The 19,028-nt window shown below is 39.6% G+C and overlaps 1 protein-coding gene across 2 annotated transcripts in view; it reads right to left on the bottom strand.

The window, feature by feature from the left end:
- stxbp6 (syntaxin binding protein 6 (amisyn)) overlaps positions 1-6,522 on the bottom strand; it is a 46,979-nt gene extending 40,457 nt beyond the window's left edge. The window contains exon 1 of one of the 2 annotated variants that reach the window (XM_067479334.1): positions 6,233-6,522. The gene's annotated coding sequence lies outside the window, so the exon portion shown is untranslated. The remainder of the gene's footprint in view (positions 1-6,232) is intronic. The other variant, XM_067479335.1, reaches the window with a different exon arrangement.
- Positions 6,523-19,028: the final 12,506 nt, after the last annotated feature.

Consider the following 19,028-nt stretch of genomic DNA (forward strand, 5'->3'; position numbering starts at 1 on the left):
GGGTTAATTATGTCCAAATGTTCTCATGAGAACTATGGAACTTAATCATTTTTTCAGCCACACTTGAGATGCAGAAGCTCTCACAACACATACCATACAGGCCCCCTGACAAACAAATACATCAGTCTCAACAAGTGAATGATTTACTACACAGAAAAAGCTAGACATACGGAATGGTCTGCGAATACGCAACAGCCTTATCACTGTTCTTATAGTACACCACCCCAAAAAATGAGTTCAGCAAGATTTAGAGGATATAGTTACTATTTTGCTGCAAGAGTGGAAATTTTACATGACCGGTAAAAAGTGCATGAGCCACCCCCCCCCAGAACACAGGCCCCCCCCCGTGCACACACAAAAACATAGTGGATAAAAGGCTACCATTGTTGACTGCTGGTTGTGTAAGTAGGATTACATCAGCCAGAAGGAACACTTTACCAGCAATGGAAAATTAAAGCTTAATAACACTGCTGCATTATACAGCAATTTATTAAATTGTCCTAATTCTTCCTGCTAGTACCATATCCGAAAGCTTCTTCGTCTTTTGTTGATTGTATTAGTTCTGTGGAATTTAGTGGCAGTTTCATACTTATTTTGTGCACTTGTATCTGTATGAGCCAGTTTATAGCCTTCTGGAATATACTTGTCCATTCCATTCATTCTCTTTTAGATCTTTCAGTGATGCTAAACTTAACCATTACCAAAACCAATGGCAATACTTTCCTTAAAAAAAAAAAACACTTTGAGAAACACACTTATATTCATCCATTCACTATCTTAACCTGTGGGACTGTGGGAGGAAACCAGAATACATGTAAGCAATCTACGCAAGCAAAGCGAGAACATGCAAACTCTACACAGAAAGCCACTGTTGGCAGGTAGATTGGAACCGGGGGCCTTCTAGCTGTGAGGAAGTAGCACTAACCACTCCAGAGACCCAATCATAATATGCTCGATTGCAAACATAAAGTTGTTATTTTATACCAGGTTCTCTCTTTGAACTCAGGCCGTGTACCTGAAGTAGACACCATAAAACTGTGCAAAGCTGTACTTTGATCTCTGTGTGCCATACACACAAAGCTCAAACAACCATGGATTATACCAGTCTAACTGCAAAGCGAACTTCAAGTACTCTGATCGTTTTTCATTATTCTGTAGTTTTAGGTAACCAGCATGTTTTCCCCACAGATGGTAGTTTGGACTTTTGTGTGCATTGGAGCTCTGAAACCTTTTACACAATTTGAATACCACATGAGTGATGAATTTATTATTTTTACTTACTGACGTGCTGAATGATCGCACAAAAATATTTCATAGTTCTTGGTGATAGCATTACCAACCTAGATATACATAGTACTGTACACATCTGTCACTTATTTACACAAGTTCTTATATATTCATGTCCGCTATATCTATTCCATGCTGTAGCTAGTCTCCACACTCTATGTCACTAAATAAGATGAGCAGAGTTTCTTACTGTGGAAGCCCTAATCCTTAGCATCTCTCCCTCATTTCCACCATAGTCCAGCTGAGAAGTAAGGCTGGTCACATCTCCCTGCAAGCTGTCAACAAGCAAAAGGGAAGTGCCTATCCCCCTTTAGGGTTCCCAATGAAGCATGATGGGAAAGAGGGATAGGGGGGTTTAAAGAAAAAAAACAATGAGGAAATGGATGAGGAGTATCCATACAGTGAAATGTAGACATCTACAGTGCACAGCTAAAGGTTTAACTTTGAGCAGTTTTATGTAATACTCACGGCGTATGGCTGAGCAGTTCTACTGGAGGAGCTGAGGCAGTGAAAATGATGTACATATTTCATAGCTACTTATCATCCCATTTCCAAGCTGTGGCTTAACTGTGACTGTGTATTTCCAATCCGTCTAATCAGTAGCACTGTTCCTGTTCATTCCCTTGCTTCCCTTTTGCTCAGTGTGTTAATGTGAAATCTGTTCAGTCACTGCTCATGACTCTCCTGGGACACCATCAGACTGAGGTCTTTGATCGAGTTGCACAGCAACTTCTTTAAGTATCAACACAGTCCTGCTGTCCAGGCTGACAAACACAGGCTCATGCAAACCTTCCATAGTAGAAGTAACAGCAAAAGCAGAGGAACGTGACCTAAGAAAAAGGTGGATGATACGAAGGTTTGTCTTTAATCTCCTTTTAAGTCATAGCTTAAAACCATATCACAACAGCTGACACAGGCTAAAAATATATCCAAGAGGTTCTCTTAAATACAACTATTCTGCTGCTAATGTAATTAACATTTAAGCAGAAGACCTGAGAATTTTTTTTATAGTGATCCTTCAAAAGTCAGTGACATAAATTATTTTTATGAGGTGCAGTATAGATATGAACCTAGAGAAAAGGCAGATTTAAGGACTACTAAAATAAGTGAGAAAGGGTGACTGTGGCGTCCATCAATCCCACAGTTGTTGGTTTGATCCCCGGCTCCTCTGGTCACTTGTCAAAATTTCCTTGAGCAAGACAATAAATTCCAACTTAGTTAGTCCCGGTCCGTGTGGGCCAGCTGCATAGCAGCTCCCTCATTGGTGTGCGAGTGTGTGTGATTGTGAGTGCACATGGGTGAATGAGAAGCAGCGTAAAGCGCTTTGAGTACCAATAGGTAGAAAGGCGGTATATATGTTCAGACCATTAACATTTACACATAGGTTTCGTGCGAGAGAATGATTTGGTTCAGAAGGACCATACAAGTAAGGAGATTTTGGACACTAGTGGTTAAGGTCTGGTGTTAAGACTGGGTTAGAATTAAGTTAAGGTAAGAGCTAGGGGGCAGCCATACAAACATGCATGTGTTCACATAAACCAGAGAAAAGCTGATAAGCATAAGAAAACACTTTTTGTTCCTTATCTTTATTCTTGCATACCTGACATGCTGCTGAATATAGGAAAACTGAAAATTCCTTCTGCATCTTTAACAGTTTTGCCAAACCCAGCGCAAACAATAATAGCAGTAACCAACAACACAAGCAACACATTTATGGTTCTTTTTGCATTTGACAATCCTGACAAGTGCACTGACCAATTGGACAAATGGTTTTTGCATGATCGCTATGCCTACAATCACAGCCCCAGTGGGGTTCCTGAAGCATGAAATTCACTTAAATCTATATAAAGTAAATTCCTATTATTAGTATTATTTAATTATGTGTAATCAAATCTGGGGGAAAAGGGGGAAAAACTAGATCTCCATTCATGTAAAGAAAGGTGTTATTTTATGATTACGACATTGTTTGACGTCTCAGTATAGTATCATATGGCAAACGTAAAATAAACACATTCAGTACACAGTGGTGCACTGGACTGGTATGTTAGGACATTTTTGCTTATAGCAAGACAGGAATTACTGGTCAACTACCATTTGAGAAGTATAGTAAAAACAATGTTTAAGACTTAATTTGCAGTTGTGGGATTTACAGAACTACAATGGAAAACATGGGTTCTCATATGATACACAATATAAAAAGATTATATAACCCTCTGCCAGAATGTATCCCTTGTATCAGTTCCTTCCACTCACATTTGATTTGTGTGTAAAGAAAGAATTGTGTCTTATTTCTTTGAAAGAGAAGTCTGAAATGAAATACTTCATCTCATCTGCAGTCTCTCAGGCTCATCTTTTATTTTCACTTGACTTTGTACAAGGTCTTAATTTGTTTTGATAAAGAAATCTTCCAAAACTTCAAATATCTTTACCGAGTAAATCTTCAGTGTAATGTCAACTTAGAGTGTCAATTAAACAGAGCCGTATCCAACATCACCACATGCACATATGGTGAATGTTACACATCTTGGTATAATTGCCAAATTACACAGTCCACCCAGCTGGTTTTGTTGTGTAATGCCTGTGATGTATGAAAATGTAATCTCATGTTAGTACCGCACTGATTTACAAAAAAAAAAAAAAAAAAAAAAAGGAGACAATACTCCGTTTTGACATATGCATTCAAAACTTTTCAGTCACAGGTCATTTTATAATATCATGTTTGTTGAAAAAGGCCAATAACATCAAAACTTATTATCTTGCACAACAAATCATTTGAGGGCACACTGAGAAAACCGTGGTATTCCACAAGACAGACATTGGCGAAACAGTCCATAATTTTACCAGTATTTTGCTCTTTTTTCCTAAGGGTGGAAGGTAAAACATTAGGTCAATAGGATTTTAAAATAACCTTGGAGAAAGTAGAAAAGACCAACAGCTCTAATTTTCTAATACAATGTTAAAACAAGCAAAAGGGCAGGACATCAGGTAACTGTCAAAGCAATGTAGGACCAAATCCCTATATCAGAAAAAGTTCATTCTACATGCCAATGGGCAAAGCTTATATTAATGCACATTTTCTGGCATCAATCGATGGCATTCCACCCAAATTCACTCCATGTCTAGCAGCCCAACGATCCAGATTCTCAGTAATTGTAGGCAAACCATTTTTGTACAATTACATTATCAGGTCTCTATTATAAAGTTCACTAAAATTGGTTGCCAGTCATAAATGTTATAATGAAACACCTCTGCTTTTACCCCGCCTACCCCCACAACAAAACCAAAAAATAAAAAATAAAAGAACGTCCCACAATTATTTTTATTTGATTACAGGCGTCTTCTCTGCTTCAATATGGTACCAATGTTTACATACATTCCAGGAAGCAATGCAGGGCTTAGGTTTATGTGTCTGTGAATCTGACTACAACCTTGGAGCAGAACCAGCTAAAAGTGAAATCAAATAGTTTCATTATTTTTATAAATGTAATGTGACTGCAGCTTCAGTGATTCAGACTCTTTCCAGACTGCAAATCTGTCTTTTAGGCAGGTTTTTGTTCCAGTTTTTAGTGTAGAATTTTATTTAAGAAACAGGACTTGTCATGTCTTTATGAGCTTAGCTTTTAGGACCATGACAAATTAAGCTCTGGACGCCTGCATAGAAAAGAGGAAACTTTTTTTTTTTTTTTAAGTAAGTTAGATAATGCCATTGAGAGGCAAAAGGATACGATCAGTATCTCACAGCTAATGTGAACCAAATAATCTTCTAGGTCCCTGCCTGCCACTGCGGTATAGCAGTAGAGAGATCTGGTAATTGTTCTTCAGATATAGTGGTATTTAAACACAACTACCTTTTTCTTATCTTTGACTTAGCAAAGATCCAGCACAATCACTTAAAGTAAATTGCTTTACATTTGGCCACACTGGAGATCTAATTTTAGTGACATTCACATGTTGAAATATCTTACAGTCTTACATGCTCCTCGGACTAACCCCTTTGGCTCATAAAGTCTTTTCTGAGCCTTTTGAATAATGCCAAATTAAGGGCAGCCTCACTTTTAACAGAATCCATTTATCATTTGATCGTTTATATCAAATGGAATAGGACTGCTTAGTCTGTGGGCAGCTGCTGAGTTGCCTATGTCTTGGGCCAAATATGCTTAACAATAATTTTAAAACAAAGAAACAAATATCTGTTTTAAGGTTGGTTGTAAGACCAGTGACTAATACTCAAAATTATTCATTTATGATTCTATGATAATCGGTTAATGTTAAGTAAGAGTAATATGATATTGGCATTATGTCACAATATCAAGTCTCATGTTGCTTTATGAGCAAAAAAGAAAGTAGCACAGCCCATTAGTAATACTCAGCTACTGAGGTTGGACAACACCCAAATTCACTGGAATATTTGCAATTCCGAGAAATGCAAAAAGACGGGGAACAAAGTTGTTTGGATCAAATATTGGGCAATTTAAGGCTTTCGGAGTGATGCTTTTTGTTGTTGTTGTTTGTTTTGGTTTCTTTTCAACACACCGTGACAACAGCCTCACATTAAGAACACAGGGAGCTTCACCTCCATGGACACCATACAGGGCAAATTGTTGTAGTTTTGTCAAAACAAACACAATCCCAAAAAATCCCATGTGCTTTCGAACGCGCAAAAATAGCATGTAGAAAACAGCGTTTGGTCATAAAACAAATGGTTTTAAAAAACCCTGTTAAATTCAGTACATAATTTTACGGTTTAACACCAGCACGTGCGTTTACTGTTTAATGAGCTGCACGCACGCGCGCACTCCCTGTGGCTGAAGTTAATCTCCAGTTAACGCGAAAACAACTGTTTAATATATAGTTATGGAACACATATTAACCCCTTTCCTCATATAAAACTATTGACATTTATATAACATTTCCTTACTGAGAAGGCAGCGTAACGTTTACTCACAGCAGTGTTTCGGCGATGCTTTCCACGTGCAGTCAACAGTCCTGTTAATTCCTCCAGCTACTGTCACACTTCGCCCACTTCCGTCAGCAGCCTCTTTCTAAATGTTGGCTCTTTCCTCACGCCAAATGGTGGCATTTCGTGGTTAACATCGCGTCGACTTTGACTTGTGAGAGAGTTATTGGTTTCTAAGCGGCGTCGGGATGGTTTGTTTGCGCTGCATGCGCTACAGCTTCTGCGGAGATGCCGTCCGCCTGTCTGGTTGCAGCTCAGCGAGTGTGTGCGGATGGGAAACCAGTAGCAGGTTCCCAGACGCACAAACCCGCCCACCAATCACAGACAATGACTCTCCACACGTAGCTCCTCACATCCCCGTGCTTTGGGAACTTCTTTCAAAACACGCGAAGAAGACAATTCTCAGGATAAATGTTAGAAATTATAATGTTGGACAAATGTGTATAGTCCATAGTTAAATTCTTGAACGTTATTTGCACATTTTCATTACATGTTGTTAGCATTCAAAGAAATTGTAAAGAAAGAGAGTGGGTGTGGATGTCTTTCCTCTTTTTTCCTGCTCTGCAAAACACCGCAAAATTGGGTTCCAACTAAAACAGGCCCAGTATTGGATGACAATTATATTGCTGTAATTTAACGTAAAACTTATTTTTAAATGAGTATTTAGTCTTTAAACGTTTAACTTTTTGGAATTACAATATATAATCATAAATAATTAAAGGATATACTCATACAGTACCGAAAGTAGGAACGGTTTTTATGATGGGCAGACTTAAGTGGTTGGAGCAGTTTCCCATAAGAATAAACTAAAAATGTCATTGTGCCCTCTAAGGTGCCCCCACAATAGAGAAATCACATTATGAGTCCTCAAAGGTGCCCCCCACATTAAATAAACATGTTTGGAGCCCTTAAATGTGCCCCCACAGAAGAATGAACACATTAAGAGTGCTCAAATGGGCCCCTGCAGTGGACTAAATGCAACAAAGTGCCTTCACAAGTACAGTAAACACTCAACTAAGCAAATACAATAAAGTTTTTTCACCCCTCCCTCACAGACATTCTGAATCTGCCACCTTTTTTTTTTTGTGCAAAATAATGCCACCATTAGGCTAGTCTGTTGTCACTATCATATCATATCACTAAATGAAAGGAAACTAGGACATTTCCCAAGATCTCCATAAAAACTTAAGTAGCTTTACTATTTTGAATCAATTGTTTAAACAGGTCTACAATACAAACAGGTTTCTAGACTCATGATAGTCTCACATTATAGACAAATTACAGTCAAAATCGTGGCAAAGACAAAATGGTATATGGCTGTGTGACCCTGTCTATAAGAGTCAAAACCGCGTCAGCTTCTCTGGGAACATGGGCCTTTCCCAGTGTTACCATTGAAAATCGATTAACATATTGTAATGACTTCTTTCAATAAGCCTACACTACCTGAAGATTTTCTAACAGCTGGTTTAAATATGTTGACAACCATCTTTAGTTTCCACACCCATGCCAACAGAATCTGTCCCCTGAGAATTCACACAAAAAGCAAAAAGAGGCAGCTGAACTATGTGCATCACTGATTTTGTCTGTCTATTGTTTCCTTTGATTATGAGTCATTGAGTCCCTACAGGACTTCTCTCCTGATAGATTTGGCTTTTATTATGAGCTTGGTCTACGTTATGAACTGACTTGGACACCACGGACTCATCTGAAATAGTTCAAGTCTTATTTGCTTCTGTTTTTTTTTTGCCTCTGGGTTTTTTTGCAGCTGATCATTAATATGTTGCAGAGGGAAAAGATAAACATTCAAGCCAACATTATTTATCATGATAAGAAGAGGGCCAGTTGTTCTGTAGCAGATGTACTGGCTAAATTGAAAAGGCCATGATGTTAAATGCATGACAAAGACTAAACAAATCCTAGCTGCCTATTAGGCAGCAGCCTTTTATTCTAATATATAAGAATGTTCATGATTCCCTACTTTTAGCCTTTGTAGGGCATCATTGCCACGCAGTAGTTCAAGTTTATTTACCATCACCAAGAACAAAAGCTAAAACTCATTAGATGAACCAGTATCTAATCCATGCAGGCAAAATAAATAAATAAATACATGAGCCACACTTGGCAACTAGTACACCAACAGTCAAATATGGATGTCCTTATTACACAGCCCTTGAAGCTTCCTTGAGATCGTATTACAGTTTGTCTGGATGTGTGTTTCTATGCTACAGCAAGCTGCTCAACCATCTGGTACAGCATGTCGAAATTGTTCATCTTAAGAATTTCCAAGTGAAAAGGTTTGCTGAGTCTTCAGAGACTATAATTTATGCTTTGCTGTTAGACAATGCACTTTGATTTACACAGGCTTGTCTATTGAGTATATGTTTGTTCTGAAAGAGAATGTTTTGCTGCTATGATTGAGGTTACCGAGACATCAACTAGAAGGTGTTGGATATTCCGCTCTGTAGGCTCTGTAGACTCTGTAGAAACCCTGAACTGCCCTTCTGTGCTCCCCCCACATAAGCAAACATTTGGACAGTAATGAGTCACTTTTTCCAGGTGGAGAGAAAAAGAGACAGTGTGCAGGAGGGGAAATAATGCATAGGTAAACATAGAAAACACACACACAGGCAGAGAGGGTTAAAAGGGCATTAGCTGTTTCCTGATAGTGAATTGGGATTTTAGGCAGTTAAGTCCCTCCAGGGAAACATTGGCCGGTTATTTGCTCTGATGAAAGAGGCAAAACACTGAACTGACTTGCTATATAGCACTACCAGTCTCAATAATAGTCTGAAGAGAGATTGCCCAATAAATATGTTGAAAGCTTGACACTGCTCATTGCTCAGTTTACTTCTGAGGTTGGGTTTTGGATGCATGATACACCGCAGAGACTAAAACATCCTCCACGTTTAGCTCATGTGTCTTGTATTTTCCGAGATGTGTTATAGGAATGGAATCTTTGGGAAGAATAAACGTCAGCAGTCACAGCTACTTTTTGCTTCTGTTAAAATGTTAGTGATCACTTTAATTTATTCTTACACGACAATCAAACTTCATCTATGCTTCTCCACCTTGTGTGCAGTGTATCTAATTAAAACTAATGCTATTAAACATGGACAGATTATGAAGAAAACGGGGCACATACAGGTTAAAGCCCCCTGACCTCCTGTGTGAGACCCTGTAGACAGAGAGAAACACAGAATCATTTGGTTGTCATGCCATTTTTAGTCATTATTTTGCCTCTGTCTAGGACAATTTTTTGTACATGTCTTTTTTCTTTTTAGGATGAATTTGTGGCATTTTGGTCATTGTCCCTTTGTATGTGGGCAGTTTTGTCTCATTGTGGTCATTTTTTGTCTTTCTTTGGCCTTTTCCCTGTATTTTTGTCTTGTTTTCTCTCATCTTGCGTCTTTTTTTATAATATATTGGTGTTTTTGATGTTTTTTGTCGCCTTTGGGGTCATAATTAACTGAGTCGTAGGCCAATTCTGTCATGATGCCCGACTTCACTTCTGCCCTCAGGACTTTTATTTTGCAGTCACTTCCACGCCCAACGCCATGCTTCCCATTCCTTCCAACCCAAGGCCCCATTGCTACTCACCAGTTCCTCAGTACCAAGACGTCCTCTTAGCCCCATGTCAGAACCCATGCAGCTTGTCGCTGTCTCCTGGGGAGGCAGGCAGTTTAAGAAGGGCCTCTGTTTCTATTGTGCCGCATCAGGTCATAAGATTTCCTCCTGCCCAACAAAAGAACTGGCTCAGTAGGGGTAGGGAAGTCACTACTGAGCCGTTCCTTGTCGGATTCTCCTGACCCAAGTTTTGGATGGTCCCACTCCACGCAAAGTCCCGATATCTGCACTTATTGATTCGGGAGCTGATACCAATTTTATAGACAGTCTTGTCTTTCAGGGGGCTTTCACCCATGTGTCTTCTTCTCTCGCTGCCTCTCAACAGCAGAGAGAAACTACGACGTAGGCAACAAGGAACTCTTGGCGGTTAAGCTACCCCTGGAGGAGTGGCGGCACTGGTTGAAGTGAGCTAAACAACTTTTTCTGGTTCTCAAAGACCAGAAAAACCTAGAATATCTCTGCTCAGCCAAATGGTTGAACCCTTGTCAGGCCAAGTGGGCCCTTTTCTTTGGTAGGTTTGCCTTCACCCTCTCTTACCGCCCGGGCTCAAAGAACTGCAAGGCAGATGCCTTGTCCTGCATGTACGACCCAGATGACCAGCCTCAGGACCCGGACTACATTTTACACACTCCTGTTCGCCTCGCCGCAGCCAAAGTTGACCTCGAGGAGGTCGTTCAAGCCCTCGCCCAAGCACCAGCCCCCTCTGCCTGTCATCCTCATCTTCTCTACATTCCCGAGGCTCTACGCTCCAAGGTCATTCACTGGTGCCACGCCTCTAAGTTATCATGGTGTCTCTCGAACCTTTTTCGTCATCCAGCAACACTTTTGGTGGTCCACATGTCTAAAGACATTAAGGAGTACATTGCCGCGTGTCCTGAGTGTGCGCAGGCCAAGACTCCCCGACATTCCCCCAGAGGTCTCCTCCGCCCTTTACCTGTCCCAGGGAGACCCTGGTCCCACATATCAATGCACTTTGTCACCAGACTCCCCCCCTCAAAGGGCATGACTCACATTCTCACATTTGTTGACCATTTCTCTAAGATGGCTCACTTTATACCTCTTCCCAAGCTACCCACCTCCAAAGAAACTGCTGACATTCTTCTCACCCAGGTTTTCCATCTTCATGGCTTCCCCCGTGACATCGTCTCTGATCGAGGTCCCAGTTCACTGCCAAGTTTTGGGTGGAATTCTGTTGTCTGTTAGGGATCTGTCAGCCTGTCCTCCGGTTTTCACCCACAGTCAAATAGGTCACCAATGTCATTAACCCTGTGGCTGTCAAACTGCGCTTGCCCAGACCACTAAGGATCCACCCCACGTTCCATGTGTCTAAGGCCAAACCAGCACTCACCAGCCAGCTGCTTCCACGGTTCGGACCACGCTACGTTTATCGACTCTGTATTTGAGTACCAGCCCCTATTGACTCTCTCTATTATCGGCTTGGAAACTTTACGCCACGGACTCTGAATGTGGCTACGTTCCTATAGGGAACCAAGCTATCACCACGGACCTCTGTTACCACGCTATCAGGAAAGAGAACATTTTGCTTGCCATGCTCATCTTTAACTCCATGCCATGCTCATGTTTAATCCCATGTCTCGCTCATGTTTAGTTTCATGTCTCCCTCATGTTTAGTTTCATGTCTCCCTCATGTTTAATTTCATGTCTCACTCATGTTTAGTTTCATGCCTTGCTCAGGTGCCTATGGCCCCATGTAACACTCGGGTTTTGGAGTTCTGCTTCTCACCAGTGATTGGAGATTCACCACGGCTACGCCCCACGCACCCACTACCAGGACCACCACTCATGGCTACGCCCCACGCACCCACTGCCAGGACCACCACTTCACTCTTCCCCATAGGACCCTTACCTCCCCTCCTGACTCTTCCCCACGCACTGTAGTAAGTCTTGCCATAGTTTAAAAGCTCCATTTCCCACTTGTCAGTGTAAAGCTCTCATCTGTTTGTCTTTCCCCATAGACTGGAGACCAGTGCCACCTAGCAAGTCGGAGGGCTGACCACTTCTACATCCTGCCTTGCCAACAATAAACCTTCTTAATAAAACTAATTTACACCGAGGAATTGTGTCAAGCATCTTTATCGGGTCCAATACGAAAACTAGCCCCTTACAAATTCAGTATTTTACTTAGACTTTCTTAGTAAGAAGTTTAAGAAAATTTACTCATATTTATAACACCATGTTCTTTAGCTTCTTATACACTAAGAGCAATCAATGCAGTAAATCCAAGTTTTTAGACTACACTGCACCATGGAAGAACTGAAATGACGTGTGTAATATTATACAAATTTACACAACCAGGATGTCATATTTCACACTTGAGGCACATTTCAAACCTCAAGTGAAATATTTATATCCAAGATGCCTCTTTTTATGGTTGTCTGTTCACATTACTCAAGAATTTATAGACGCCTTTCGCATACACATTTCTTTGTAGTGATGTATGACATATTTGATATCTTTTAAACTTTCTTGTCTGGAGATTAAAAAGTGCTTGTGTGGGCTTAACTAAAGGTCAGACACATAAAATGAGATTTTAATGATGGACCAGTCAAACCATCCATGGGACTGAGAGGTTAATCATTGATATGTTACCTCTCCCCTGGTTTAATCAGTATCCCACAGGAGGCAGAAGCAAAAGTCTCCCTAGTACTCCTTCTCCCTTGACTGTATTGCTCATTACACGCCCCATCCCCCTTCCAAAATCCTGGAAAACATAAACATCCTCAGTCATTTCTCAGTCCCCATGGTGAGCAGGGTAAACATGAAGAACTGACGATAGAGGAATGGAACGGTGTGAGGGACCCTTTGCTCCAAGGGCCGGCTGCTTCTCATCTCCCCACACAGCCAGATGGCTGCCATACACTCACACACTCCCCAATACAACCCATGTCCATATATTCTTCCACTGTCTACCCATTAAACTAATCAAACTTTTAATTCATGTGGTTTGTTCTTTACTCATACAGTGTGAGGCATGAAACACACACAGCTGACTCTGGTTACAGAGCCCCATGAGAACTGAGAGAGAAAAACATGTCTTAATGTGGTCAAACTGACTTGTGTACATTACTTCAAAAAGCATGTGCAGCATGTGAGGTATGACCTGCTTTTGTTTGAGATTTTATATTGTATATCTTTGTGTTCCAAGCAGAGAATATCAAACAGCATGTTTCTCATCAAGGTTGGTTTAGTTAGTTGGTGGGATTTACATAAGGAGGCATCTGAAACACATTGCTTCAGTTTCACTTGTCAAGTAAACTAATACGTTTGTATGTGTGTACTCTTGATGCTTTAGTAGGGTGAAATAATATTTGGATTTCTGATCTGGTATTGATTTGACCTGCAAGTGTCCGATGGACTAGCTTTAATATGTGCCCCCTGACAAATCACCATGCATGAGTCCAATTCCTGGCATGAAGATATTTTCTTGTAATACTGTTTCATCCTCCCACTTGAATGTGCCCGATTCTCATTTTAAATTAGCTTTATTTGCATTTTTTTTTTTGGTTTAAACCCTGTAATTAGTATCAATTTGTATACACCTGGAGTCACTGAGCTCTTTAGCTGCTTGCAGAATTGTGCTCAGGGAAGCATGGAGATAAGTTTTAACAGAGAACTGTGTTTTCTGGCTTTTACACATTTTCTAAAGCACGTCTTTATTTTACAATGAGTCATTCCAGGACAATGTTTGTTAAAAGGATTTATCTCATTAGTCCACACGATCTGTCAGATTATAAGAATTATCCATATGATCTTTCAGACACGGCTGGAACAGAAAGACCTGTCATGGCTTTAAAATGATTCCCAAATCTATTCATATAACTGCCCACACTGACATCATTCTTGACAACAGTTAAGCTTTTAAGTGTAAATTTTGGGTTCAGTCATTAAACAGACTGCCATTAGCCAAGGAACTGAATATTCTTTGGCCAAAGACAGACACTTTAATTAGAATTGAAGCAGATATTAACCATCCATCATCTGAATGCCCAGACAGCAGTAATGACTTTCATACTCAGATCAATCATAGCTGCTTTGTCACATTATAAAATGAGGCAAAGAAACTTGCTTTTAGTCCCTGTTTTGAATTTTTCTTTACTAATACAAAAGATGGCTGTTCGATCAATGACACGTTTAGTTTTAAACAAAAAAAAAAAAATCAATATTTAATTAAAATCATACAATTGGTATATGGGGGGAAAGAGGAAGGCTTGCTAATCTTGTTAAACAAAAACCTGCTTTGCACATTCTCCCATTCTCCTTAATTGAATATATTGTAGAGACTTAAAGAGATTAAATACAAGTGAACTTAAAGCGAAAGAGTTGTGAGTTGAAAATACTATAAGATACAGTATGTCAGGGGTTGTCTTGTTTTTGCATGTTGTATTTCAGACTGTCCTTGTAATACGACCACAATGTCAGAGCAGTTACTACATCAGTACTGTTGATTGTAATTGCTAATTTTCTACTTGTGGGGTGTTATGGATAGGAAGGTATTTAAAAATGGAATTGTAAAAACACAAGTTACTGTATGTCTCAGACAGTCTTCTCTATTTGACATCTTTTTTCTTTTTCCGCATTGTTCCTTAGGTGGAAAAACATTTAATCTTACTTTGGCAAAGGCAGTGCCTCAACCTAAGAGTGATAAAGGGATTTCTGGAGAGAGAACCCATTCTGAATCCGAGGTAATAGTCTGGGGTGTGCTGAAGATTTCAGAGCAACTCACCGGGCAAAACACTATAACGGAGCCACACACCATCACACACCACAAACTAAATCCATCTCCATCATGGCAGACAGTTGAATGATAGGGTTGTGTGTGTGTGTGTGTGTGTGTGTGTGTGTGTGTGTGTGTGTGCGCGCGAGGATGATATGGCTGATGTGGTTGTCTGTCACGGTTATAAAGAATTGAGGCACCTTAGTCTTTCAGTTCACATAATGATTAAGACGTCTTTTGTTAGGACAAAATGAATATGTCTCTAGATACTGAATTACAAATGTGGGGAGCTGTTACCACTTGTACATCAGTTGTATTGGATAGCTATTTCTTTTTAGCAGCACATAAAGTTTTATTTTTGTTTGCCTTGCTCGATTCTGTCTCTCTGAATCTCGTCTCTGCTCTGATGCCTCCTGCTCTCAGCTCTTTTATTGTTTCTCCACTATATAACAGTAAAATGCAGCTAAATTAGCCAATCAATGTAGAGCTGTCCAGGGACCTCAAAGAGCCAACTTTCCGATTGTATTTTGCAAATTCAATTTGGCCTTTATTGTAGAGTGATGTCACTGCTGTGGCCTAACACCACAGTGAGACAATGATGTTGATCCAGAAATGGATATAGGGGACATAGAGATTTTGGGTTTAGCATAGACATAGACATAGACATAATTTAGGGCAAACAATAATAAGATGAATTAAACTGAAGATGATGGCACTCATAAGGCCCTGAAAGATAATAGTGTTAGAAGTCCTTTTAAGGTTATTGATCCAAGGGGATTGATTTTTAAACATCTGAATTTTCTTAATATGTCATACTGAGGCATAATTCTCAATGCAGTAACTTGAGTTTACAATTATAGACTTTTTTCGCACTGCATCTTCTGAAATTATGCCTGAAGTTTTTTTTTTTTTTCAAAGCAGGATTGATTCTTGTACTGCTATTATTTTGACGCAATATTTCCCAGGATTGTTCTTGTACCCTGTCAGACAAACAAGACGTCTCCTGCTCCCATTATGCCCCCAGGCAAAGACAGGTTTATCCACCACACAAAAAGAAAAAAAAAGGGCACCAGACAGTTGTGTGTTTGTTCTAAATGTTTTCCCTGACAACAACAGCGCTTTAAATTTCATTAACTTGCAAAACAATATTTACTCAAACAAAACAGGTTGTAGTGTGTGTGGTAATGCAAATTACCCAATTCTGGGCAACAGTGCTTAAAGGCAAGGAGTCCCTGTGGGAGAAGTGGGTTTCTATAGAAAAGACTCCCACAGCAAATAGCCTGAGAAAAGAATCAAATTAAAACGCTGCTTGAGCTGCAATTCACTACATAGTTGTAGTTGTCATTTTTTCTTACACGCATAACTTGTGTGTTTCCATGACCGTGCAATTCTTGCTGCAGAAAGTGATGATGCAGGCATCTTGGCTCACCACAAGGCCCTATCATCTCTTTAAACACCATGTGACGCATCCACATCAGCTGACAGGACACCCTCCGGATCAGCTATGAGACTTTAATGACACGCTTATAATTTCTGCAGCTGCATGCATGACGTTCTGGACTTCAGGGCGAGACTAACAAGGTGGACGAGTGACTAACAAGTGTGAATCCATCAGCAGATGTAATTGTGTAAAATGTTTTCGGTTTTAATGAATGACTATTTCAGATTACTTCTAAAAGAACACGAAAGGATAATCTCTGCTGTATCCATAAATAAGACTTCTAGTTTGAGTCAGTTACTCATACAGTAAACAGTGAACAATATCTAAATTTCTATTCCAAAATGCTTCCTGTTTACTGCATGACAATTCTGAAAAACAATGTGTGACGGCAAACATGGACAGGATTCTAAGGTCTTCTATAACTGGTGTTCTCGCCTTTGAACTACAAAGAGCCTTGGCCAGAACATACATACATTTTCCCACATCCTTTAAACTTAAAGTTTATCAGCTCCACGGTGTAATTGATAACATGAAGATAAGAGCCTTGGCACTTATTAGTGTTTAGCCAAGCTGAGCCTTTTCCATGGAAACAGATCTGGAACTGTCCAGGGAAAGGGAATAAGATGAGGGAATTAAGGGCAGCACACTCACAGGAAATATATCAATTCAATTTTATACCACTTGATGTAGATTTATATTCAAGGCTCTGATTAGTGGTAAAAGTATTCAATTTGCAAAGTTAAGTTATGGCCTTTAATTGAAGAAATACTTGTAGATAAAGTATGTAAAGTTTTTTTTTTTGTATCATGGAAAATTTAGGAGCACAGTGCTTTACTACTACTAACAAATTAAGGTGTTAAGGTGGACATTGGTTTTAGCTTGGACGGGCAGGTTAGTGCAGTTGTAAAAGCCAGTTTCTTGGACTGACAGAAATTGGCAAAAGTTAAATCCTATTTGTCAAAAAAGCTATTTGAGACAGTGATCCATGTTGGCTGGATCACTGTAATTCTCTGTATATTAGTGTCTCTCAATTGTCCCAATCCCATCTTCAGCTGGTACAAAATTCAGCCACGTTTGTTAACTGGAACACGGAAGAGAGAGCACATTATCCCGCTTTTAGCCTCGCTGCACTTGCTGTTGGTCAGTTTTTGCTGTTTTTTTAAAATGGTTTATAAATAAAGTTGGCTTGGCTTGAAGGGAAATACATACTAATGTGTTGACAACAATAATGCTAATATTGTGATGTGAAGCAGGACGTAATGTTGACAATTTTCAGTTCCACATGCCAGCATGCAAACATTTGTCAATTTCTCCTAAATGCAAAGCACAGCTTAGGCCAATGGTGATGGCATTCATTTACTTTTAAAGGGAATTTGACCTGATGATTGTGGTACTGGAAAAAAAGGTTAAAAAATCATCAAATGTCATCGGAATTCATCAGTTTTCATCAGAGCAAATGTCATGGAAATCCAATAGTTGAAACGTTTGACGCAAAATGTCATGGTGACACTAGAGGAAAAGTCAGGGTTTTACCAGAGTCATTGGAATTTGTTGTTGGAACCGTGAATGTACTGCACAGACAAAGTTTGGTTCCAATCCTTTGAGCAGTCTGAACCAAAGTTGTGGACCGATTGGCGCCAACAATACTTTCCCCAGAGTCACACGGATCTCATCTTTCTATCGTCTTAAAAGCACGTTATTTAATCTCCAGTCACCATGAAATACACTCTGACAGTTACCTCTTAACAGTTGGTGACAGCATATAGAGAAATAGTAAAAAATAAAAACACTTGATTAGACAAAGGTCAGAAGACGAGAAAATATATGGGACAGTTTTACCTGAAGCCAACTTATCAACACATCTACTGTCATGTTTTCCATTATTTAAATCACTTCCTTCAAGGCTGAGCGTCAGAAACAGTCTCCTAGAGAGAGATGAAAATAACTATGACCTAAACTGCCTAACTGTGATGTCCAGGAATGAGGAACAGTGTTTCTTTGAATCTGAACTATGCTCTTAGCTCAGCCAGGAAATGCTGTGTTGAATGGTAACAGGTGAGACTTTGCTCCTGGTGGTCTGCTGCTTCTTTTATGTTTTTACTTCCTGCATTTTAATTGTTCATCTTCAAGTCTCCTTCCACATTTTCTTTCTGTGACATCAAGACTGCCATTCACACCATGCTCCCAAGGGGGGGGTTCAGAAGAATTACACGTCACTAGGTGGGGCCATGGATGAGACATCTTTGCTTCCCATACACACTGAGAACACAATGGGCCAGATCCAGCTGGAATAGGGGGCTACAGAGAACATTAGAAGACACAAGAGAATAGTTATATAGACGTTGGCTTTCATGTCTACACTGCTAAATTTATTAAAACAAACAAACAAAAAACTTTCATAACAATTAATTTTAAAAAATTAATCAAAAAGTATTGTAAGTAGTGATTAATAAATATTATGGTAATGAAACAATTATTTGTTTTTCTTTTTCCCAATTAAAAATAACAAGGTACTAAATTTTGTACCTGACTGTAGATGCATTATACAAATAAGTATAAACGTTTTATTTGAAAAGGTTTCTTGGAAATGATTGGTGTCAAAAAGGCTGGATCATGGGTCAATATTTTCACAGATATCAAGTCATTGTTCAATGAGTGATGCTACCTATCTTATCTGATCTCACTAATCTCTGATCTGACACTGACTGGAGGGTGGATACAAGCTCAGAAGCTTTTTGGTGTCAGTGATTAATGACATGACTACTTTAAAACCTAATTATTAGGTGAAAAGTGTACAAGAGCAGTGGAGATGTACATGGTTATTGGACTGAGAAAATGATTTGCAATAAAAAAAAAACAAAAGCAAAAGACAGTCATCAAAGCTGAATTGTCCGGAGACAAGATTTGATAGCAATCCAATTATTAATATAGTGCACAAGGACCCGAGAATCACTGCCAGACTGACAGGTAATAAAAAATGAAAT

The sequence above is a fragment of the Channa argus genome, chromosome 16, assembly GCF_033026475.1.
Source record: "Channa argus isolate prfri chromosome 16, Channa argus male v1.0, whole genome shotgun sequence".
In the NCBI taxonomy this organism is placed as follows: domain Eukaryota; kingdom Metazoa; phylum Chordata; class Actinopteri; order Anabantiformes; family Channidae; genus Channa; species Channa argus.